We start from the raw sequence: 26,654 nt of genomic DNA, 5'->3' as shown, positions 1-26,654 counted from the left end.
CTTCTGGGCAGGTTGAGCCTTCTGACTGTCCTGGTGTGGATTCTGTGGTTGACAGGTTGCAGCAGATTTGGGCTCATGTGATGGACAATTTGGTGTTGTCTCAGGAGGAGGCTCAACGTTTTGCTAACCGTCGTCGGTGTGTTGGTTCCCGGCTTCGGGTTGGAAATCTGGTTTGATTGTCTTCCCGTCATGTTCCTATGAAGGTTTCTTCTCCTAAGTTTAAGCCTCGGTTTATTGATCCTTATAGGATTTCTGAGATTATTAATCCGGTGTCTTTTCGTCTGGCGCTTCCGGCCTCTTTTGCTATCCATAATGTCTTCCATAGATCTTTATTGCAGAAATATGTGGAGCCCGTTGTTCCCTCTGTTGATCCTCCGGCCCCTGTGTTGGTTGATGGGGAGTTGGAATATGTTGTTGAGAAGATTTTGGATTCCCGTTTTTCGAGGCGGAAGCTTCAGTATCTTGTCAAATGGAAGGGTTATGGCCAGGAGGATAATTCTTGGGTTTTTGCCTCTGATGTCCATGCCGCTGATTTGGTTCGTACCTCTCATCTGGCTCATTCTGATCGGCCTGGGGGCTCTGGTGAGGGTTCGGTGACCCCTCCTCAAGGGGGGGGTACTGTTGTGAATTCTGCTTTTGGGCTCCCTCCGGTGGTTGTAGATGGTAATGCAGTTGTGTCTGGGCTGCAATCTTGGACAGGTGTATCCGCTAATTGCAATTCTGACTGGGCTATTTAACTTTGCAGGACTCTTTAGTCCTGGCCAGTTGTCAATGTTTCTTTGGAAGTGTTGGATCTCTGCCTGGCCTCTCCTGCTTATCTGCCAGTTCAGCAAAGATAAGTGTTTGTTTCTTTTTCTGAAGTACACATGCAGTGTGCTTATTTTTAGTGCTGATCTTTTGTTTCTATTTGTCCAGCTTAGACTGTGTCAGTTGTTTTTCTCAGTCTGGTTGGATTCTCTGGAGTTGCAGTTATACTCTCCACATCTTTAGTTAGGTGGTGGAGTTTTGTATTTTCTGCTGTGGATATTTTTGTAGTATTTTTATGCTGACCGCTTAGTATCCTGTCCTGTCCTTTTCTATTTAGCTAGAAGTGGCCTCCTTTGCTAAGCCTGTTTTCTGCCTGCGTGTGTCTTTTCGTCTCCAACTCACAGTCATTATTTGTGGGGGGCTGCCTATCCCTTGGGGGTCTACTCTGAGGGAAGATAGTTTTCCTATTTCCATCTTTAGGGGAATTAAGTCCTCCGGCTGTGTCGAGGTGTCTAGGTTTTGTTAGGCACACCCCACGGCTACTTCTAGTTGCGGTGATAAGATCAGGGTTTGCGGTCAGTATAGTTACCACCAACTCCAGTGAAGGTTTTCATGCTGCTCCAAGGCCACCTAATCATAACAGTTACGGAGCCGCACCTGCACTACCTTGCGGCGGCATCCTAAGGAAGGACACGAAGCGAAGGATATTGTGGAGAAGTGAGAAAAAATCGCAGCACAAGGAGATATCCAGTAGGAGTCAAGCCCCGAGATCGGCAACATCCTACTGAGGTGCGTAGCCGGTGGCTGGAACGCCGAGGAAGTGACAGACTCCAAGCATTACTTCGAACAGCGGCAGGACAGTTGATTTTAGGTTGGCTGTCTACCTTACATCACCTAAGCAGACATAGGGGGCAAAGTTGGAGAGGGGCGTCTCTAGGGTCCCAGAATAGCTCTGAGCCTTCCCGTCAAACGGGTGCATCCTATCCACACAATAACTTGGGGGACGGAGAGAAAGAGAAAGAACAGATACGGAAGTTGCGAGGACTATCCCGAATGCTCAGCAGGGAAGAACTACAACACACAGGTGCTAGTTGGTAGGCACTGATTTCCACCTGCAAAGGGAACTCTGGATGTGCCTTCGGACTGGCCGGACTCAGCCAGCCCGGTTAGCAGTGCTCTGGACTGTGGATCCCGAAGTCTTCAGTAAAAGGTAAAGATACTGCAACCCTGTGTCCTCGTTATTAACTGCGCCCCACATCATCGCCAGCTACACTACCGGGAAGTCCTGGGCACACACTTCGCCTGTGGGAAGGTATACAATCTAGCTGCCATTCCATCACCCCAGTGGAACCCCCTGGCAGCGTCGGTCATCCTGACCGAATACCACAGGTGGCGTCACGAATCCTTAAACTACTTCACCCTTTCATTGGACGCCCCTTAGCAGGGTCACGGACCGGGTCCAGCCACCGTGACAACCCCAGCACCGAAACAGAGAGGACCGGTACCAAGTACACCACGGCCCTGTGTCTGGGGGCGCTCCAACTGCAAGTTCAATTATGTTGCAGGGGTGCACAGGCAGCATTAGTGTGGTCAGCGGAGGACAATTGGAAGTAGTGTCTGACACAGTTAGTACTCCAAAATAATAAATACAGTCATGGCCAAAAGTATTGTCACCCCTACAATTCTGTCAGATAATACTCATTTTCTTCCTGAAAATGATTGCAAACACAAATTATTTGGTATTATTAACTTCATTAAATTTGTCTTAAATGAAAAAAGCACAAAAAGAATTGTTCTAAAGCAAAATTGGATATAATTCCACACCAAACATAAAAAAGGGGGTGGACAAAAGTATTGGCACCGTTCAAAAAATCATGTGATGCTTCTCTAATTTGTGTAATTAACAGCACCTGTAACTTACCTGTGGCACCTAACAGGTGTTGGCAATAACTAAATCACACTTGCAGCCAGTTGACATGGATTAAAGTTGACTCAACAGCTGTCCTGTGTCCTTGTGTACCACATTGAACATGGAGAAAAGAAAGAAGACCAAAGAACTGTCTGAGGACTTGAGAACCAAATTGTGAGGAAGTATGAGCAATCTCAAGGCTACAAGTCCATCTCCAGAGACCTGAATGTTCCTGTGTCTACCATGCGCAGTGTCATCAAGAAGTTTAAAGCCCATGGCACTGTGGCTAACCTTCCCAGATGTGGACGGAAAAGAAAAATTGACAAGAGATTTCAACGCAAAACTGTGCTGATGTTGGATAAAGAACCTCGACTAACATCCAAACAAGTTCAAGCTGCCCTGCAGTCCGAGGGTATAACAGTGTCAACCCGTACTATCCGTCGGCATCTGAATGAAAAGGGACTGTATGGTAGGAGACCCAGGAAGACCCCACTTCTTACCCCGACACATAAAAAAGCCAGGCTGGAGTTTGCCAAGACTTACCTGAAAAAGCCTAAAACGTTTTGGAAGAATGTTCTCTGGTCAGATGAGACAAAAGTAGAGCTTTTTGGGCAAAGGCATCAACATAGAGTTTACAGGAGAAAAAAAAGAGGCATTCAAAGAAAAGAACACGGTCCCTACAGTCAAACATGGCGGAGGTTCCCTGATGTTTTGGGGTTGCTTTTCTGCCTCTGGCACTGGACTGCTTGACCGTGTGCATGGCAGTATGAAGTCTGAAGACTACCAACACATTTTGCAGCATAATGTAGGGCCCAGTGTGAGAAAGCTGGGTCTCCCTAAGAGGTTATGGGTCTTCCAGCAGGACAATGACCCAAAACACACTTCAAAAAGCACTAGAAAATGGTTTGAAAGAAAGCACTGGAGACTTCTAAGGTGGCCAGCAATGAGTCCAGACCTGAATCCCATAGATCACCTGTGGAGAGATCTAAAAATGGCAGTTTGGAGAAGGCACCCTTCAAATATCAGGGACCTGGAGCAGTTTGCCAAAGAAGAATGGTCTAAAATTCCAGCAGAGCATTGTAAGAAACTCATTGATGGTTACCGGAAGCGGTTGGTCGCAGTTATTTTGGCTAAAGGTTGTGCAACCAAGTATTAGGCTGAGGGTGCCAATACTTTTGTCTGGCCCATTATTGGAGTTTTGTGTGAAATGATCAGTGTTTTGCTTTTTGCTTCATTCTCTTTTTATGTTTTTTCATTTAAGACAAATTAAATGAAGTTAATAATACCAAATAATTTGTGTTTGCAATCATTTTCAGGAAGAAAATGAGTATTATCTGACAGAATTGCAGGGGTGTCAATACTTTTGGCCATGACTGTAGATGTTAATGTCTCTCAAAAAAAACAAAAAAAAAACAGGTGGCATACTTAGGTACAGGGGTGGGCTCCTCTGCTGACTTTCAGACATTGTAATTTGGCGCAAAGTATTTACTGGTGTAAATGTAGGACAGGGCCCCTGAATATTTCAACTAGCATCATACATGTCAACAATTTGGTATTGTCCGTGCCAGGCATTGAAGGATTTCACCGCATAGACTAAACACTGGTGGAGCTGTGAGAGATAATTTTGCAAGTGGTAGAGCACTGTTTGAGCTGGGGGGGGACACTCTCTCGTGGCCGGCGGTACTGGCCCAGGGCCCCTCATGTTACAACGGTGTGTCTGACGTTGGGTGCGCGCCACCACCGCCAGAGACACTTCATTGTACTATGAGGGACCCAGTGCCAGTGCCGTCGGCCAAAAGTGGGCACACCCACCTCTTCAGACAAACGGCACTCTCACGGGTGCTTGCGCCAAGTGGCGACCACGGCCCCGTGGGGGGAGTAAGCCCATTTAGGGAGGTGTAAACATGTCGTATGCTGGACATACAGCAGCTGCAAAATATGAGATTGGAACAGTGAGTAAGACCTGTTCAAAAGCAAGACCTTTTTACAGGAAAGCAAGGTGTCAGCCGGGAAAGGTGGGGCAAAATAATTAGAAATCCATGAGTGGTTCATTTTAATGAAGGTTAGATCATCTACATTTTGGGTAGCCAGACGAGTCCTTTTTTCGGTCAGTATTGAACCAGCAGCACTTAATACTCTTTCTGATAGCACACTAGCTGCTGGGCAAGCAAGCTCCTGCAATGCATATTCTGCCAATTCAGGCCAGGTGTCTATTTTGGATGCCCAGTAATCAAATGGGAATGACGGTTGAGGGAGAACATCGATAAGGGAGGAAAAATAGTTTGTAACCATACTGGACAAATGTTGTCTCCTGTCACTTTGAATTGATGCTGCAGTACCTGTACTGTCTGCGGTCATTGCGAAATCACTCCACAACCTGGTCAGAAAACCCCTCTGTCCAACGCCACATCTGATTTGTGCACCTCTAACACCTCTGCCCTGTTGCCCCCTGCAGCTCGTGTGAGAACCATCACCGGCGCTGTGTGCTGGGAATGCCTGAATCAAACGGTCTACAAGAGTTGCTTGTTTGGTTGCCAAGATTTGTTCAAGGTTCTCATGTGGCATGATATTTTGCAATTTCCCTTTATATCGTGGATCCAGGAGGCAGGCCAACCAGTAATCGTCATCGGTCATCATTTTTATAATGCATGGGTCCCTTTTGAGGATACGCAAGGCATAATCCGCCATGTGGGCCAATGTTCCAGTTGTCAAATCACTGCTTGTGCTGGGTGGAGGAGCACTTTCGGGCAAATCAACATCACTTGTCTCCCTCAAAAACCCTGAACCTGGCCTTGCAACGCCAGCAGTTTCTTTTGACCCCTGAGAAGCTTCCTCATCCAAAAAATACTCATACCCATCATCCTCCTCGTCCTCCTCCTCCTCGCCCGCCACCTCGTCCAGTAGACTTCCCTGACCAGACAATGGCTGACTGTCATCAAGGCTTCCCTCATCCTCAGCTGCAGACGCCTGCTCCTTTATGTGCGTCAAACTTTGCATCAGCAGACGCATTATGGGGATGCTTATGCTTATTATGGCGTTGTCTGCACTAACCAGCCGTGTGCATTCCTCAAAACACTGAAGGACTTGACACAGGTCTTGTAGCTTCGACCACTGCACACCTGACAACTCCATGTCTGCCATCTAAGTGCCTGCCCATGTATGTGTATCCTCCCATGAATACATAACAGCACGCCTCTGTTCACACAGTCTCTGAAGCATGTGCAGTGTGGAGTTCCACCTTGTTGCAACGTCGATGATTAGGCGATGCTGGGGAAGGTTCAAAGATCGCTGATGGTTCTGCATACGGCTGGAGTGTACGGGCGAACGGCGGATGTGCGAGCAAAGTCTGCGCACCTTGAGAAGCAGGTCGGGTAACCCCGGATAACTTTTCAGGAAGCACTGCACCACCAGGTTTAAGGTGTGAGCCAGGCAAGGAATGTGTTTCAGTTGTGAAAGGGCTATGGCAGCCATAAAATTCCTTCCGTTATCACTCACTACCTTGCCTGCCTCAAAATGTACAGTGCCCAGCCATGACTGAGTTTCTTGCTGCAAGAACTCAGACAGAACTTCCGCAGTGTGTCTGTTGTCGCCCAAACACTTCATTGCCAATACAGCCTGCTGACGCTTGCCACTAGCTGTTCCATAATGGGACACCTCGTGTGCAACAGTGGCAGCTGCGGATGGAGTGGTCGTGCGACTGTGGTCTGTGGACGAGCTCTCACTTCTGCTGGAGGATGAGGAGGAGGAGGGGGGCGAATGCCTACAGCCAACTGTTGCATAGACCGTGGGCTAGGCAGAACTGTCCCAATATTGCTGTCCCCTGTGGACCCTGCATCCACCACATTAACCCAGTGTGCCATGATGGAGACGTAACGCCCCTGACCATGCCTACTGGTCCATGCATCTGTTGTCAGGTGCACCTTTCTACTCACAGATTGCCTGAGTGAATGGACAATGCGGTCTTTTACATGCTGGTGGAGGGCTGGGATGGCTTTTCTCGAAAAGAAGTGTCGACTGGGTAGCTCGTAGCATGGTACAGCGTAGTCCATCAGGGCTTTGAAAGCTTCACTTTCAACTAACCGGTAGGGCATCATCTCTAACGAGATTAGTCTAGCAATGTGGGCGTTCAAACCCTGTGTACACAGATGCGAGGATGAGTACTTCCTTTTCCTAACGAGAGTCTCTTGTAGGCTGAGCTGCTCTGGAGAGCTGCATATGGTGGAACTAGCGGGGGTGCCGGTGGACAGGGCAGACAGAGAGGGTTGGTGATGGTATTCTTGCTGTTGCCCTACATACAGTGTTTCCTACCACGAACCTGGTGATTCCCTGACTGCTTTGGCCTTTCGATGAAACCTCCACATTTACTGCAGGTGGTGTGGTAAACGGTGGGCTTACAGTGATTGAAGGGAAGTAGCGTTGCTGACTAGCATCATTGTGAGATGGTGTAACAACGTTAAGGGACATTTGGTCCATTTAGTCCAGGCTTGCAAGTGCATGGTGGTTAAATGTCTACGCATGCAACTTGTATTTAGATTTTTAACATTCTGACCTCTGCTGAAGGTCCTTGAGCATTTCTTACAGATCACTTTGCACTGATCATTTGGATCTTGGTAAAAAAAATGCCAGACTGCACTCTTTCTACTATCGGATACCTTTTCAGGCATTGCACACTGAGCTACTTTAACTTGATGGCCACGCTGTCCTACAACTGTTTTTGGTTTTGCCACACGTTTTTGGCTAGATACAGGCCTGCCAGATGGAACCTGTTAAATAATCAGAACAGGACAAAGGCAAGGAGAGAGTAGACTAAAACTAGTATGCACAACCCAAAATATAGAGACAATAAGTAATATCATAAAGCAAAACACCTTTATTAAACACCTCAAAAAACATGTTAAAAACATTTAAAATCAAATGAACAAATCCCTATGCCCACCATATCCCATAATAAATGACAATTCCATAATACAACAGGAAACAGTAATATCCTACCCTAGATACACCTAATAACATATACTCTCCTGCAGAAATGTGCCTGTACCGGCCGCAAAGGACTCGACCACAATATGTCAGTATCCACTACTAATAGCCAAAAAATAAAACATGCATGCAATACATGGTCCTGAGATTGAAATATGGTAGCATGCTATGTAGCAGCCGTAGATACAACCTGTCCTGCGTCAGTCATAGTATATGGAGATGCAGCAATGTCAAAAGGTGCAAGGCACCACAAGGGTTAAATACACATAGGACCAGGGAAATGGAGCCCCAAAAATGGCCCTGAGGTAGAAGAGGGATAAGGTGGGAGCACACCCTACGCGTATCGCTGCCGCTGCAGCTTCGTCAGGGGAAGTGAAGCTAAAGGTGCAACAGTGTGTGTAATAAATAATCAGAACAGAGCAACAAATATGTCCGAAACTGGACAGAAGAACTCCCATACAGGATACATATATCATTTGAAAAAGGAGTCACGAAACTGTTATATGATGTATAAAAGGTAACAATATTTATTGAGCAATATAACAATAAAAAATATGAATAAAATCCAAGATTGTCAGTCATGGTAAGGTAACTATGTGAATGGTGGAAACAGGTAACACCCAAATACCACACAGACACACCAAGAGGTCAACGACAAGAGATCACAGGTTCAAAGAAACATAAGTGAGTAAATCCTATGTAGAGTCCCACTAAGGGCTCCCTATCATGAATAAATAGAAGATCATATAAACGACTGGATCTCACCCATTATGGTCGCAGTGTGTGTGTGGCAGCGCCAGCCCCTACGCGCGTTTCGCGTAGGCTTCTTCGGGGGGCCATGCAGTGTGTGTCACTAGCAAGGTTTTTATGCAACCACCGGACCTGAGGCTAATCGCGGAACTCAATGTACGGCGCATGCGCCGATGACGTCAGCGCCGGAACTAGCATCGCCGCTACGGCTGTCCGGGACGAGCGAGAAGCCAGGGAGCCATCTCCATGGCAACCATGACTCACACGCTCGAACCAATGGACGCCGGCGGCGATGCACCGTCACGCCCACGTCACCGTTATGCGCACAAGTCCCGGAGACAGGAACAAGAGGACTAAGTGTAAGTCTAAATACCGCTGTGAATACAGGTATAAGAGCAGGAGTACTAAAGTGCAAAGTGCTGTGCAAGTGATGAATGTGCAAACATAGCATATACTAGCCAAGGTACACAATATAATATAATACAATAAAGCATAAGAACAAAAACATAAATAACAGAAGAGAAGTAAACAAATCCGTGAATGGAATATGATTTTCCAAACAAGTGCTATGAGTCCATAGATGAATCTAGTTCCCCATTTTCATTCTCTCACGTCATTTGGTGATGGAAGTCAGTAAGCAATAGTATTCCCATCATGAACAACTAAAGATAAAAATGGCAACAAAAAACACAAATTACGTATCAGCAAGATAAAAAGAAACACACAAAGACATAAAAAGCTAAATCCAGATACTCTTAGAGGAAACTTGCAAAGCTATTCTGTTCATTAAGTCCAAAGGGGACCATTGTGTTTAAGACATTAATCCACCTACACTCACGTTGGAATAAAAGGCGTCTCATATCCCCGCCTCTGATGCCAGTATGGACCCTATCAATGCCCCATATTTTCAGATCCCTAGGGTCACAGTTGTGTTTTTCCCTGAAATGCCTTGGTAGTGTTTTAAGGTTACCTATATCAGTCTCTTCCCTTGCAGCCGTAATCTCTCTCACATGTTCACGTGTTCTCACACGTAACTCCCTAGTTGTCAATCCTACATATACTAGTTCACATGTGCATTTGGCATAGTTGATAATGGAGGTACTCTTAGACGAGATAAATTCCTTAATTTTGTACTCATGTATCCCATCTGAGGATGTAAAAGATGCAGCTCTCTGATGGTTTCTGCATGCTAAGCACTCCATGCAGGGGAAGAAACCAACCCTTAGTTTCCCCAATCCAAACCTATCCGGGGGGCTCACCACATAATGACTCTTAACGAGTATATCTCGCAGATTTTGACTATGTCTAGCCGTCATTAATGGATGATTAGATAGATGCTGACTTAGGATCGGGTCTGTTTTCAGCACCGACCAATGTCTAGACAGTTTCTTTCTGGAGTCCAGTAATCTAGACCCAGATGTCAGAGATCTGGTGTTGGACTTGTTGCGGTTCATCCTGGAACACAATTTTTTTACGTTTAAAGACCGATTCTTCCTGCAGAAGCGGGGGACCGCTATGGGGCGGCATGTGCGCCCTCGTATGCAAATTTATTTTTGGGATTCTGGGAGAGGGAAATTTTTCCCGATGACGCACATGCCGCCCCCCAGATCCTTGGTTGGTACCGCCTCATAGATGACATCCTTTTTATCTGGCAAGGATCGGTCGATGATTTGGATTTATTTATGTCCAGGCTGAACCGCAACGACTACAACATCATACATAGTAACATAGTAACATAGTTAGTAAGGCCGAAAAAAGACATTTGTCCATCCAGTTCAGCCTATATTCCATCATAATAAATCCCCAGATCTACGTCCTTCTACAGAACCTAATTGTATGATACAATATTGTTCTGCTCCAGGAAGACATCCAGGCCTCTCTTGAACCCCTCGACTGAGTTCGCCATCACCACCTCCTCAGGCAAGCAATTCCAGATTCTCACTGCCCTAACAGTAAAGAATCCTCTTCTATGTTGGTGGAAAAACCTTCTCTCCTCCAGACGCAAAGCATGCCCCCTTGTGCCCGTCACCTTCCTTGGTATAAACAGATCCTCAGCGAGATATTTGTATTGTCCCCTTATATACTTATACATGGTTATTAGATCGCCCCTCAGTCGTCTTTTTTCTAGACTAAATAATCCTAATTTCGCTAATCTATCTGGGTATTGTAGTTCTCCCATCCCCTTTATTAATTTTGTTGCCCTCCTTTGTACTCTCTCTAGTTCCATTATATCCTTCCTGAGCACCGGTGACCAAAACTGGACACAGTACTCCATGTGCGGTCTAACTAGGGATTTGTACAGAGGCAGTATAATGCTCTCATCATGTGTATCCAGACCTCTTTTAATGCACCCCATGATCCTGTTTGCCTTGGCAGCTGCTGCCTGGCACTGGCTGCTCCAGGTAAGTTTATCATTAACTAGGATCCCCAAGTCCTTCTCCCTGTCAGATTTACCCAGTGGTTTCCCATTCAGTGTGTAATGGTGATATTGATTCCTTCTTCCCATGTGTATAACCTTACATTTATCATTGTTAAACCTCATCTGCCACCTTTCAGCCCAAGTTTCCAACTTATCCAGATCCATCTGTAGCAGAATACTATCTTCTCTTGTATTAACTGCTTTACATAGTTTTGTATCATCTGCAAATATCGATATTTTACTGTGTAAACCTTCTACCAGATCATTAATGAATATGTTGAAGAGAACAGGTCCCAATACTGACCCCTGCGGTACCCCACTGGTCACAGCGACCCAGTTAGAGACTATACCATTTATAACCACCCTCTGCTTTCTATCACTAAGCCAGTTACTAACCCATTTACACACAATTTCCCCCAGACCAAGCATTCTCATTTTGTGTACCAACCTCTTGTGCGGCACGGTATCAAACGCTTTGGAAAAATCGAGATATACCACGTCCAATGACTCACCGTGGTCCAGCCTATAGCTTACCTGTTCATAAAAACTGATTAGATTGAATCAGACTCACGTATTCTTGGCATCCAAAAGAAATTTCTTTTCTTGACATCAAAATACATGTACAGCCTGATGGTTCACTGGACACGGACGTGCATAGGAAGGAAACTTCAGTCAATGCACTACTCCATGCATCTTCCGCGCACATGAGTTCAACCATCAGAGCTGTACCTGTAGGTCAATTTCTCCGGATGAGGAGAATATGCACTTCAGAAGAGGCTTTTGAGCGTCAGGCAGTGGACCTTGGGGAGAGATTCAGTGAACGTGGTTACAGTAAGAGATGCATTAAGAAAGGATATAAGAGGGCCAAAAGTGTCAGTAGGACCTCCTTACTCTCCCAGGACCATTGCCACCATGTGTCTGGAGGTAAAAATCAGACTATCAAGAAGGGTCAAATTGGGCAGCAAGGTGCTACCCGCTTCATCACTACCTCCAATTCTAAGTGGGAAGATATTAGGTCAATCCTGTCTAGACATTGGTCGGTGCTGAAAACAGACCCGATCCTAAGTCAGCATCTATCTAATCATCCATTAATGACGGCTAGACGTAGTCAAAATCTGCGAGATATACTCGTTAAGAGTCATTATGTGGCGAACCCCCCGGATAGGTTTGGATTGGGGAAACTAAGGGTTTGTTTCTTCCCCTGCATGGAGTGCTTAGCATGCAGAAACCATCAGAGAGCTGCATCTTTTACATCCTCAGATGGGGTACATGAGTACAAAATTAAGGAATTTATCTCGTGTAAGAGTACCTCCGTTATCTACTATGCCAAATGCACATGTGAACTAGTATATGTAGGATTGACAACTAGGGAGTTACGTGTGAGAACACGTGAACATGTGAGAGAGATTACGGCTGCAAGGGAAGAGACTGATATAGGTAACCTTAAAACACTCCCAAGGTATTTCAGGGAAAAACACAACTGTGACCCTAGGGATCTGAAAATATGGGGCATTGATAGGGTCCATACTGGCATCAGAGGCGGGGATATGAGACGCCTTTTATTCCAACGTGAGTGTAGGTGGATTAATGTCTTAAACACAATGGTCCCCTTTGGACTTAATGAACAGAATAGCTTTGCAAGTTTCCTCTAAGAGTATCTGGATTTAGCTTTTTATGTCTTTGTGTGTTTCTTTTTATCTTGCTGATACGTAATTTGTGTTTTTTGTTGCCATTTTTATCTTTAGTTGTTCATGATGGGAATACTATTGCTTACTGACTTCCATCACCAAATGACGTGAGAGAATGAAAATGGGGAACTAGATTCATCTATGGACTCATAGCACTTGTTTGGAAAATCATATTCCATTCACGGATTTGTTTACTTCTCTTCTGTTATTTATGTTTTTGTTCTTATGCTTTATTGTATTATATTATATTGTGTACCTTGGCTAGTATATGCTATGTTTGCACATTCATCACTTGCACAGCACTTTGCACTTTAGTACTCCTGCTCTTATACCTGTATTCACAGCGGTATTTAGACTTACACTTAGTCCTCTTGTTCCTGTCTCCGGGACTTGTGCGCATGACGGTGACGTGGGCGTGACGGTGCATCGCCGCCGGCGTCCATTGGTTCGAGCGTGTGAGTCATGGTTGCCATGGAGATGGCTCCCTGGCTTCTCGCTCGTCCCGGACAGCCGTAGCGGCGATGCTAGTTCCGGCGCTGACGTCATCGGCGCATGCGCCGTACATTGAGTTCCGCGATTAGCCTCAGGTCCGGTGGTTGCATAAAAACCTTGCTAGTGACACACACTGCACGGCCCCCTGAAGAAGCCTTAGCAAAACGCGCGTAGGGGCTGGCGCTGCCACACACACACCGCGACCATAATGGGTGAGATCCAGTCGTTTATATGATCTTCTATTTATTCATGATAGGGAGCCCTTAGTGGGACTCTACATAGGATTTACTCACTTATGTTTCTTTGAACCTGTGATCTCTGGTCGTTGACCTCTTGGTGTGTCTGTGTGGTATTTGGGTGTTACCTGTTTCCACCATTCACATAGTTACCTTACCATGACTGACAATCTTGGATTTTATTCATATTTTTTATTGTTATATTGCTCAATAAATATTGTTACCTTTTATACATCATATGACAGTTTCGTGACTCCTTTTTCAAATGATATATGTATCCTGTATGGGAGATCTTCTGTCCAGTTTCAGACATATTTGTTGCTCTGTTCTGATTATTTAACAGGTTCCATCTGGCAGGCCTGTATCTAGCCAAAAACGTGTGGCAAAACCAAAAACAGTTGTAGGACAGCGTGGCCATCCGGTTAAAGTAGCTCAGTGTGCAATGCCTGAAAAGGTATCCGATAGTAGGAAGAGTGCAGTATGGCATTTTTTTTACCAAGATCCAAATGATCAGTGCAAAGTGATCTGTAAGAAATGCTCAAGGACCTTCAGCAGAGGTCAGAATGTTAAAAATCTAAATACAAGTTGCATGCGTAGACATTTAACCACCATGCACTTGCAAGCCTGGACTAAGTACCAAATGTCCCTTAACGTTGTTGCACCATCTCACAATGATGCTAGTCAGCAACGCTACTTCCCTTCAATCACTATAAGCCCACCGTTTACCACACCACCTGCAGTAAATGTGGAGGTTTCATCGAAAGGCCAAAGCAGTCAGGGAATCACCAGGTTCGTGGTAGGAAACACTGTATGTAGGGCAACAGCAAGAAAACCATCACCAACCCTCTCTCAGTCTGCCATGTCCACCGACACCCCCGCTAGTTCCACCATATGCAGCTCTCCAGAGCAGCTCAGCCTACAAGAGACTCTCGTTAGGAAAAGGAAGTACTCATCCTCGCATCTGTGTACACAGGGTTTGAACGCCCACATTGCTAGACTAATCTCGTTAGAGATGATGCCCTACCGGTTAGTTGAAAGTGAAGCTTTCAAAGCCCTGATGGACTACGCTGTACCATGTTACGAGCTACCCAGTCGACACTTCTTTTCGAGAAAAGCCATCCCAGCCCTCCACCAGCATGTAAAAGACCGCATTGTCCATTCACTCAGGCAATCTGTGAGTAGAAAGGTGCACCTGACAACAGATGCATGGACCAGTAGGCATGGTCAGGGGCGTTACGTCTCCATCATGGCACACTGGGTTAATAGTTACCTTACCATGACTGACAATCTTGGATTTTATTCATATTTTTTATTGTTATATTGCTCAATAAATATTGTTACCTTTTATACATCATATGACAGTTTCGTGACTCCTTTTTCAAATGATATACAGATGGAACCTGTTGCGATGTTGATGCCTGCTGCAGCTCCTCCTCCTCCGCTTCAGAGCTACTGCCGGCTGCTCCCTGTTCCGCCAATGGCTGCCAATCGGGGTCAACAACTTGGTCATCTATGATCTCCTCTTCTATGTCCTGTGCACCTTCCTCTGTGTCACCGTGTAAGCCGGTGCTATAGCGTTCGTGACGTGGCTCCATAGTCTCATCAGGGTCAGATTCTGGCTCAGTACCTGGCGACGGCAATGTTGTGATCTGAGTCAAAGGAACAGCATAATAATCTGGCTGTGGCTGTGCATCTGTGCACTCCATGTCCGATTCATCTTGTAATGGGCATGGCCTGTTAACAATTTCCCTTTCCAACCCAGGCACGGTATGTGTAAAGAGCTCCATGGAGTAACCCGTTGTGTCGCCTGACGCATCCTTCTCTGTTGATCTGGGTGAAGAACACAAGGAAGTGACTTGTCCCTGACCGGGAACATCCACTGACGACATGCTGCTTTTACATTTTGCACTTTCCGAAGAGGAGGCGAAAGAGCTAGAGGCAGAGTCAGCAAGGAAAGCCAAAACTTGTTCCTGCTGCTCCGGCTTTAAAAGCGGTTTTCCTACTCCCAGAAAAGGGAGTGTTCGAGGCCTTGTTTAGCCAGACGATGACGCTGGCTCAACAACTCGAGACCTAGGTGCTATATTGCTTTTCCCACGACCACCTGATGCTCCACTACCACTACCATCATTACCAGCTGGCAATGACCACCCACGGCCACGACATCTTCCACCAGACTTCCTCATTCTTTGAAAAATGTCACCAAACAAACGGTATTTGGTACTGTAAAACCAGTTAGAAGGTGTACGCAAACTTGTGGTGAATTTAAATCTCCCTTTATAGGTGTGTGAGACTGCAGGGAAAATCAGGCCCACTGTATAACAGTACACAGCTTCAGTGGCAGACAGTGGCTGACAGATATGCCACTAACAGGACTGACGCAGATGCACACACTGGCAATAACAATCTCCCCCTTTTTTTTTCTGGGAGACTAGTGAATAAATCTGGCCCACTGTTGAACAGTATATTTTCTGTGGCAGAAAAAGACAGACAGATGCCACAGACAGGACTGGCACAGATGCAGATGTGCCAATATTAATCTCCCCCTTTTTTATTTTTTCTGGGAGACTAGTGAATAAATCAGGCCCACTGTATTACAGTATAGTTTCTGTGGCAGAAAATGACTGAGATACCGTAGACCGGACTGGCGCAGATGTACTGATTAGCAATATAAATTTTCTTTTTTATGTGTGGGACAGTGCAGAAAAATACAGGCCCACTGTTTTACACTACACAGTTTCAGGGGCAGAAAGTGGCTTGAAGATATATATATATATAAAAAACATAAAATAAAAAAAAGGGACTGTACTACAATTACTATCTCCCTACAATAATCTCAGAAAAGTATGGCAGGCATCAATAAAAAGGACTGCTGCACACAAAAGTGTGGACAAACAAACAAGATAGCTGTGCAGAAAGGAAGGAGCAACTGGATTTGTGCTTTGAAAAAAGCAGTTGGTTTGCACAGCGGCGTACAAACAGCAATGCAGCTATCAGGGAGCCTTCTAGGGCAGCCCAATAAGCTACAGAGCTGATGAAGAAAAATCTAGCCTCCACTGTCCCTGCAAAGAAAAGGTGGTGTTGGACAGTGGAAATCGCTACAGCACAAGCGGTTTGGGGGTTAATGTACCCTTCCTAACGCTATCCCTGTTTCTGACGAAGCGGCAGCAACCTCTTCCTATGCTCAGATCGGCAGCAGTAAGATGGCGGTCGGCGTGCACGCCCCTTTATAGCCCCTGTGACGCCGCAGAAAGCAAGCCAATCACTGCCATGCCCTTCTCTAAGATGGTGGGGACCAGGACCTATGTCTTCACGCTGCCCACACTCTGCGTCCACCTTCATTGGCTGAAAAATGGCGCTGAACGCATCATATGAAACGCGACTTTGACGCGAAGGTCGCCGACCGCGTGGCCGACCCCACACAGGGATCGGGTCGGGTTTCATGAAACCCGACTTTGCCAAAAGTCGCCGCCTTATGAAAATGACCGATCCGTTTCGCTCAACCCTAGTGACGACGTAGGTGACCGGGTTGAGCTGTTGGTGGACGACATACTAGCTATGCAGAGCAGCAGGCCGCAGGAACGATCCAGGAGGAAACAGGTCCAATACTAGAACATTGACTGGAGGCCAGGATCAAAGCACTAGGTGGAGTTAAATAGAGCAGCACCTAACGACTTCACCACATCACCTGAGGAAGGAAACTCAGAAGCCGCAGTACTACTTTCCTCCACCAACGGAAGCTCACAGAGAGAACCAGCCAAAGTACCACTTGTGACCACAGGAGGGAGCTCTGCCACAGAATTCAAAACAATACCCCCCCTTGAGGAGGGGTCACCGAACCCTCACCAGAGCTCCCAGGACGACCAGGATGAGCCATATGAAAGGCACGAACAAGATCGGGAGCATGGACATCAGAGGCAAAGACCCAGGAATTATCTTCCTGAGTATAACCCTTCCACTTAACCAGATACTGGAGTTTCCGTCTTGAAAGACGAGAATCCAAAATCTTCTCCACAATATACTCCAACTCCCCCTCCACCAAAACCGGGGCAGGAGGATCAAAAGATGGAACCATAGGTGCCACGTATCTCCGCAACAATGACCTATGGAATACGTTATGTATGGAAAAAGAATCTGGAAGGGTCAGACGAAAAGACACAGGATTAAGAACCTCAGAAATCCTATACGGACCAATAAAACGAGGTTTAAACTTAGGAGAGGAAACCTTCATAGGAATATGACGAGAAGATAACCAAACTAAGTCCCCAACCCGAAGTCGGGGACCCACACAGCGTCTGCGATTAGCAAAACGTTGAGCCTTCTCCTGGGACAAAGTCAAATTGTCCACTACATGAGTCCAAATCTGCTGCAACCTGTCCACCACAGTATCCATACCAGGACAGTCCGAAGACTCAACCTGCCCTGAAGAGAAACGAGGATGGAACCCAGAGTTGAAGAAAAACGGTGAAACCAAGGTAGCTGAGCTGGCCCGATTATTAAGGGCGAACTCATCCAAAGGCAAAAAGGAAACCCAGTCATCCTGATCAGCAGAAACAAAGCATCTCAGATATGTTTCCAAGGTCTGATTGGTTCGTTCGGTCTGGCCATTAGTCTGAGGATGGAAAGCCGAGGAAAAAGACAAGTCAAGGCCCATCCTACCACAAAAGGCTCGCCAAAACCTCGAAACAAACTGGGAACCTCTGTCAGAAACGATATTCTCTGGAATGCCATGTAAACGAACCACATGCTGGAAAAACAATGGCACCAAATCAGAGGAGGAAGGCAATTTAGACAAGGGTACCAAATGGACCATCTTAGAGAAGCGATCACAGACCACCCAAATGACTGACATCTTTTGAGAGACGGGAAGATCCGAAATAAAATCCATAGAGATATGTGTCCAAGGCCTCTTCGGGACCGGCAAGGGCAAAAGCAACCCACTGGCACGAGAACAGCAGGGCTTAGCCCGAGCACAAATCCCACAGGACTGCACAAAAGTACGCACATCCCGCGACAGAGATGGCCACCAAAAGGATCTAGCCACTAACTCTCTGGTACCAAAGATTCCAGGATGGCCAGCCAACACCGAACAATGAACCTCAGAGATAACTTTATTCGTCCACCTATCAGGGACAAACAGTTTCTCCGCTGGGCAACGATCAGGTTTATTAGCCTGAAATTTTTGCAGCACCCGCCGCAAATCAGGGGAGATGGCAGACACAATAACTCCCTCTTTGAGGATACCCGCCGGCTCAGATACACCCGGAGAGTCGGGCACAAAACTCCTAGACAGAGCATCCGCCTTCACATTTTTAGAGCCCGGAAGGTATGAAATCACAAAGTCAAAACGGGCAAAAAACAACGACCAACGAGCTTGTCTAGGATTCAACCGCTTGGCGGACTCGAGATAAGTCAAGTTCTTATGATCAGTCAAGACCACCACGCGATGCTTAGCTCCTTCAAGCCAATGACGCCACTCCTCGAATGCCCACTTCATGGCCAGCAACTCTCGATTGCCCACATCATAATTTCGCTCAGCAGGCGAAAACTTCCTGGAAAAGAAGGCGCATGGTTTCATCACCGAGCAATCAACTTCTCTGCGACAAAACAGCCCCTGCTCCAATCTCAGAAGCATCAACCTCGACCTGGAACGGAAGCGAAACATCTGGTTGACACAACACAGGGGCAGAAGAAAAACGACGCTTCAACTCTTGAAAAGCTTCCACCGCAGCAGAAGACCAATTGACCAAATCAGCACCTTTCTTGGTCAAATCGGTCAATGGTTTAGCAATACTAGAAAAATTGCAGATGAAGTGACGATAAAAATTAGCAAAGCCCAGGAACTTTTGCAGACTTTTCAGAGATGTCGGCTGAGTCCAATTATGGATGGCTTGTACCTTAACAGGGTCCATCTCGATAGTAGAAGGGGAAAAGATGAACCCCAAAAATGAAACCTTCTGAACACCAAAGAGACACTTTGATCCCTTCACAAACAAAGAATTAGCACGCAGGACCTGAAACACCGTTCTGACCTGCTTCACATGAGACTCCCAATCATCCGAGAAGATCAAAATGTCATCTAAGTACACAATCAGGAATTTATCCAGGTACTCTCGGAAGATGTCATGCATAAAGGACTGAAACACTGATGGAGCATTAGCAAGTCCGAATGGCATTACTAGATACTCAAAATGGCCCTCGGGCGTATTAAATGCAGTTTTCCACTCATCGCCTCGCTTAATACGCACAAGATTATACGCACCACGAAGATCTATCTTGGTGAACCAACTAGCCCCCTTAATCCGAGCAAACAAATCAGATAACAATGGCAAGGGGTACTGAAATTTAACCGTGATCTTATTTAGAAGGCGGTAATCTATACAAGGTCTCAGTGAACCATCCTTCTTGGCTACAAAAAAGAACCCTGCTCCTAATGGCGACGATGACGGGCGAATATGCCCCTTCTCCAAAGACTCCTTCACATAATTCCGCATAGCGGCGTGCTCAGGCACAGATAAATTAAACAGTCGACCATTTGGGAATTTACTACCAGGAATCAAATCGATAGCACAATCACAATCCCTATGCGGAGGTAGGGTATCGGACTTGGGCTCATCAAATACATCCCGGTAATCAGACAAGAACTCAGGAAGCTCAGAAGGGGTGGATGACGAAATAGTCAGAAATGGGACATCACCATGTACCCCCTGACAACCCCAGCTGGACACAGACATGGATTTCCAATCTAATACTGGATTATGGACTTGTAGCCATGGCAACCCCAACACGACCACATCATGCAGATTATGCAACACCAGAAAGCGAATAACCTCCTGATGTGCAGGAGCCATGCACATGGTCAGCTGGGTCCAGTACTGAGGCTTATTCTTGGCCAAAGGCGTAGCATCAATTCCTCTCAATGGAATAGGACACTGCAAGGGCTCCAAGAAAAACCCACAAAGCCTAGCATACTCCAAGTCCATCAAATTCAGAGCAGCGCCTGAGTTCACAAATGCCATGACAGAATACGATAACAAAGAGCAGATCAAGGTAACAGACAGAAGAAATTTTGACTGTACCGTACCAATGGTGGCAGACCTAGCGAACCGCTTAGTGCGCTTAGGACAATCAGAGATAGCATGAGTGGAATCACCACAGTAGAAACACAGCCCATTCAGACGTCTGTGTTCTTGCCGTTCAACTCTGGTCAAAGTCCTATCGCACTGCATAGGCTCAGGTTTAAGCTCAGGTAATACCGCCAAATGGTGCACAGATTTACGCTCGCGCAAGCGTCGACCGATCTGAATGGCCAAAGACATAGACTCATTCAGACCAGCAGGCATAGGAAATCCCACCATGACATCCTTAAGGGCTTTAGAGAGACCTTTTCTGAAAATAGCTGCGAGCGCACCTTCATTCCACTGAGTGAGTACGGACCACTTTCTAAATTTCTGGCAATATACCTCTATCTCATCCTGAGCCTGACAAAGAGCCAGCAAATTTTTTCCTGCCTGATCCACTGAATTAGGCTCATCGTACAGCAATCCAAGCGCCAGGAAAAACGCATCGATATTACTTAATGCAGGATCTCCTGATGCAAGAGAAAATGACCAGTCCTGAGGGTCGCCACGCAAAAAAGAAATGACGATCCTAACCTGTTGAACTGGGTCACCAGAGGAGCGAGGTTTCAAAGCCAGAAATAGTTTACAATTATTTTTGAAACTCAGAAATTTAGTTCTATCTCCAAAAAACAAATCAGGAATAGGAATTCTCGGTTCTAACATAGAATTCTGAACCACAAAGTCTTGAATACTTTGTACTCTTGCCATGAGCTGATCCACACATGAAGACAGACCTTTAATGTCCATTGCTACACCTGTGTCCTGAACCACCCAAATGTCTAGGGGAAAAAAAAGGCAAAACACAGTGCAAAGAAAAAAAAATGGTCTCAGAACTTCTTTTTTCCCTCTATTGGGAATCATTAGTACTTTTGGCCTCCAGTACTGTTATGAAAGGTAATTCAGTACCACAATGGACATAGAGGTCAGCGCACATACAGTGACCTGGCAATAACCCAAAAAACAAGAACGAGCTCTGAGACGTGGGAACTCTGTTGACCGCAATCCCTAATCCTCTCCAACCACACTAAAGGCAGTCGTGGATTGCGCCTAACGCTCCCTATGCAACTCGGCACGGCCTGAGAAACTAGCTAGCCTGAAGATAGAAAATAAGGCTACCTTGCCTCAGAGAAATACCCCAAAGGAAAAGGCAGCCCCCACATATAATGACTGTGAGTTAAGATGAAAAGACAAACGTAGAGATGAAATAGATTAAGCAAAGTGAGGCCCAACTTTCTGAACAGAGCAAGGATAGGAAAGGTAACTTTGCGGTCAACACAAAACCCTACAAACACCACGCAAAGGGGGCAAAAAGACCCTCCGTACTGAACTAACGGCACGGAGGTACACCCACTGCGTCCCAGAGCTTCCAGCAAGCAGAAAAAAACAAATTGACAAGCTGGACAGAAAAAAAACAGCAAACAAATAGCAAAGAGGAACTTAGCTATGCAGAGCAGCAGGCCGCAGGAACGATCCAGGAGGAAACAGGTCCAATACTAGAACATTGACTGGAGGCAAGGATCAAAGCACTAGGTGGAGTTAAATAGAGCAGCACCTAACGACTTCACCACATCACCTGAGGAAGGAAACTCAGAAGCCGCAGTACCACTTTCCTCCACCAACGGAAGCTCACAGAGAGAACCAGCCGAAGTACCACTTGTGACCACAGGAGGGAGCTCTGCCACAGAATTCACAACAATACGGCCCTCCCAGGCTGCCTGAAGCTTATCCTTTGGCACGGGGACCAGCACCCACACCTCTTGACCCACGTGGTAGGTCAGCTCCCTGGCGTTCTGGTCATACCAGTGCTTCTGTTCAGCCTGAGCCTGCGTCATGTTGTCATGCACCAACTGCGTCAAGGTCTGCATCTTGTCACGGAAGCGCATGACATACTCCACTATGGATACTTCAGAAGGGTTTGGCTCCTCTTTTCAGGATTCCCTTACCAACCCAAGGTGTCCCCGGACTCGCCTGCCATACAGGAGCTCGAAGGGGGAGAACCCCGTCGAGGCCTGCGGAACCTCTCTTTAAGCGAATAGCAGGTGTGGGAGGTACCGCTCTCAGTCGCGCCCTTGGGTCTCAACCAGCATGCGTAGCATCTGTTTGAGGGTACCATTGAAGCGTTCACATAAGCCATTGGTCTGTGGGTGATACGCACTCGATACCAGGTGCTTCACCTGCATTCTCTTACAGAGAGCCTCCATTAGGCGAGACATGAATTGGGTCCCTTGATCGGTAAGCATCTCCCTGGGAAATCCTACATGTGAAAAGATAGCCAACAGGGCATCCACCACCTTATCTGCCCTAGTTGACGACAGAGCTACTGCATCTGGGTACCGGGTAGCGTAGTCTACCACAGTAAGGATGTATTGCTTTCCAGAGCTGCTGGGGACGGCCAGCGGGCCCACAATGTCCACCGCGATCCTCTGGAAAGGCTCCTCTATCACTGGCAAAGAGATCAGGGGAGCCTTAAGAGCAGGCCCCGCCTTCCCCACTCTTTGACAGGTGGTACAGGATCGGCAGTAGTTTGACACATCTGTCCCCATCTTAAGCCAATAGAATTGTTGAGACAGCCGGGCCTTAGTTTTGCTGATCCCCAAGTGTCCAGCTAGCGGGATCTCATGGGCAATCCGTAACAACTCACCCGAGAATTGCTGCGGGACGACCAGCTGTCTTTCCCTCAACCACCCCTTTTGCGATTTTCCGGGTACTGTCTCCCGGTACAACCTTCCTCGTTTCCATAACACCCTCTCCTTATCAGTCACGGAGGTGGGCGTCTCGGCGAGTTGTCTAACTCTCTCGGTGTAATAATTATATGGATGCTATGGAATCTAATAGCATGGGATAAAGCCAGTCCGAGAACAAAGTTGCAGCAAAGAATATTTTACTCAAAACATAAATGTAAACAGAGTAAACACAGATATTTCTGCAATTGTAACAAGGTCATCAGCTCTATATAGTAAATAATAGGAAACAGAACATAATACAGATATTCCTGCTACAGTGACGAGGTCCTCAGCACAATATAGTAAATCACAGCAAACGGAGAGGCGAACAGATATTTAAACAAGGAAGTACGATAAGGTTATTAGTGCGAATGCACACAGTACTTAAATGAGGAAGTCCAGCAAAACTTGATCACAAATGTGCACAGTACATGTTAGTAGCAGTCCAATAATTCGCAGATGAGGCGTTGTGTGAATGCAGTCCTGGGAAAGAGGATGAGGGGAAAAGAGAGAGAGCGCTACCTAAGTGTAGCAAATGAGTTAATATTCCTGGATGAGACAAGCACAACTTGAATCTTGCTCACCTGGTGTGGTTGTGCAAAGAGGCACAACACTGGGAAAAGTTTTGCAAACAAGGAAGATACTTCCACAGGTACGCAGCCCGTTGCAGAAGTTCCAGAGGTAGCTGAATGCAGACCACCGAGTAGTGAACAGAAGAAGCAGGGAGTTCACCAGCAAACCAGCAGAAGCTCAGGAGCCAGCAGCACAAAATACTCAGGCACCTTAGCACACATGACCCAGACTTAAGGTACCTTCACATTTAGCGACGCTGCAGCGATCAAGACAATGATCCCGATCGCTGCAACGTCACTGTTCGGTCGCTGGAGAGCTGTCACACAGACAGCTCTCCAGCGACCAACGATGCCGGTAACCAGGGTAAACATCGGGTTACTAAGCGCCGGGCCGTGCTTAGTAACCCGATGTTTACCCTGGTTACCAGCGTAAAAGTAAAAAAAACAAACAAACAAACACTACATACTTACCTTCCGCTGTCTGTCCCCCGGCATTCTGCTTCTGTGCACTGTGTAAGCACAGCGGCCGGAAAGCAGAGCGGTGAAGGGACAGACAGCGGAAGGTAAGTATGTAGTGTTTGTTTTTTTTACTTTTACGCTGGTAACCAGGGTAAACATCGGGTTACTAAGTGCGGACCTGCGCTTAGTAACCCGATGTTTACCCTGGTTACCAGTGAAGACATCGCTGAATCGTCGTCACACACGCCGATTCAGCGATGTCTGCAGGAGATCCAGCGACGAAATAAAGTTCTGGCCTTCTAGCTCCGACCAGCGATGTCACAGCAGGATCCTGATCGCTGCTGCGTGTCAAACTGAACGATATCGCTAGCCAGGACGCTGCAACGTCACGGATCGCTAGCGATATCGTTCAGTGTGAAGGTACCTTAAAATAATCAGGACAGACAGGAAGTTCCATGACAGGGCGAGATACAAGACTCCATCTTGGATCAGGGCGAACAGGCACAAGGAAAGTCCAGAATCCTTATATTACTCCCACCTCAGAAGCAGCCTCAGGACGATCCAGGACCAGGCTTGTCAGGATATTTCTGATGGAACAGAGTAATTTTTTGAGGAGCACAGATATTGCCCACAGGATCCCAAGAGTTCTCCTGAGAATGGTTGATATAACATCGAAGATACTGTTCTAGAGTCTGATTTGTCCGTTCTGTCTGCCCATTAGTCTGTGGATGGTATGCAGAGGACAAACAAACATTAACACCAAGCGAATCACAGAATCCTTTCCAGAACTTGAACGTAAACTGCACTCCCCGATCTGAGATGACTTCGTCTGGAACTCCATGCAGCCGAAACACATTCTGGATGACCAGATCTGCCATCTCCTTGGCTGAGGGAAGACCAGTGCAGGGAATGAAGTGGGCAGCCTTAGTAAGGCAATCTACAACCACCAGAATAGAACTTTTTCCCCCAGAGGTGGGCAATTCCACTATAAAGTCCTTTGAAATAGACCCCCAAGGACGAGAGGGGACAGGTAGTGGTTGAAGCAGTTCAGTAGGTGATACACGGGGAGTCTTGAAACGTGCACATACCTCACAAAAGAGAACATAGCTCTTCATGTCCTTCAGACAGGTAGGCCACCAAAAAAAAAAAAAGGCTCAGAAACTCCTGTGTCTTCTGTACCCACCGATGACCTGCCAACTTGGAATCATGGACAAACTTGAAGACATGCAGCTTTACGGCCTCTAAATGTTGATCCCGGACCCACATACCGTTTCTGAGAACCAAGTTCACATCAGCAGTCGGGTTGGCGAGAAATGGATCTGCGTCATAGGCCTCCTTAATGGTCTTCCATAAGTCCTTATTCTGAATGACTCCGATAAAGTTGGCATCAGACAGGACGGTCTTATACGGGGTCCCAGGTACGAAATCCGTGGCATGGATTTGGGACAAAGCATCCGCTTTCCCATTACGTGAACCTGGGCGGTACGAAATGACAAAGTTAAATTGATTTAAAAAAAGACTCCAACGAGCCTGCCGTGGAGAAAGACATCTCGCAGATCTAAGGAACTCCAGGTTGCGATGATCCATGAGCACAATAACTTGTTGTGATGCCCCCTGCAGATGGTGTCTCCATTCCTTAAATGCAGCGATAATGGCAAGAAGCTCCTTATTTCCCACATCGTAGTTCTTTTCTGCTGCAGAGAGTCTGCGAGAAAAAAAAAGCACATGGATGTAACAAGCTTTTCTCTCCTGTTCTCTGTGAGAGGATGGCCCCCAGAGCACAGTCCGAAGCGTCCACTTCTACGATGAACGGAAGTGCTGGGTTTGGGTGAATTAGTACAGGTGCAGACATAAACCAGGATTTAAGACAATCAAAAGCTTCCTGAGCCAGTGCGGACCACAAGAAAGTCTTTTCCTTCTTAGTTAGTTGTGTAATGGGCCGCACAATCTCAGAGAAATTACAAATGAATCGTCTATAGAAGTTTGTGAATCCAATGAAACGCTGTACCTCCTTGACAATGTTAGGTGCAGGTCAATCAAGAATAGCCTGGATCTTACTTGCCTCCATGTTAAGCCCCTGTGGCAAAATTACATACCCCAGGAACTGAATCTCTGTGCAATGGAATTCGCATTTCTCAGGCTTAATGTAGACGTGATTCTCTTTTAGACGCCTCAGGACGGTCTTCACATGCTCCTGATGTTCCTGCAAAGAGTCAGAGAAAATCAAAATGTCATCCAGGTAGATCACAACAAAATGGTCCAACAGATCTCTGAATATATCATTTGCTAGATGTGGGAAAGTAACCAGAGCATTGCAGAGACCGAAAGGCATCACAAGATATTCGAAATGTCCATACCGACACCTAAATGCTGTCTTCCATTCATCTCCAGAACGGATCCTAATTAAAATTATATGCTCCTCGAAGATCCAACTTGGAGAAGATCTTGGCCTGTCGTACCCTTTCCAGCAGTTCAGGAATTAACGGTAACGGGTAGCGATTCCGGACGGTCACTTTATTGAGCTCTCGATAGTCAATGCATGGTCTAAGAGTTCCATCTTT

The sequence above is a fragment of the Ranitomeya imitator genome, chromosome 2 (assembly GCF_032444005.1).
Source record: "Ranitomeya imitator isolate aRanImi1 chromosome 2, aRanImi1.pri, whole genome shotgun sequence".
Lineage (NCBI taxonomy): Eukaryota > Metazoa > Chordata > Amphibia > Anura > Dendrobatidae > Ranitomeya > Ranitomeya imitator.
Note: the sequence above shows the minus strand (reverse complement) of the source record.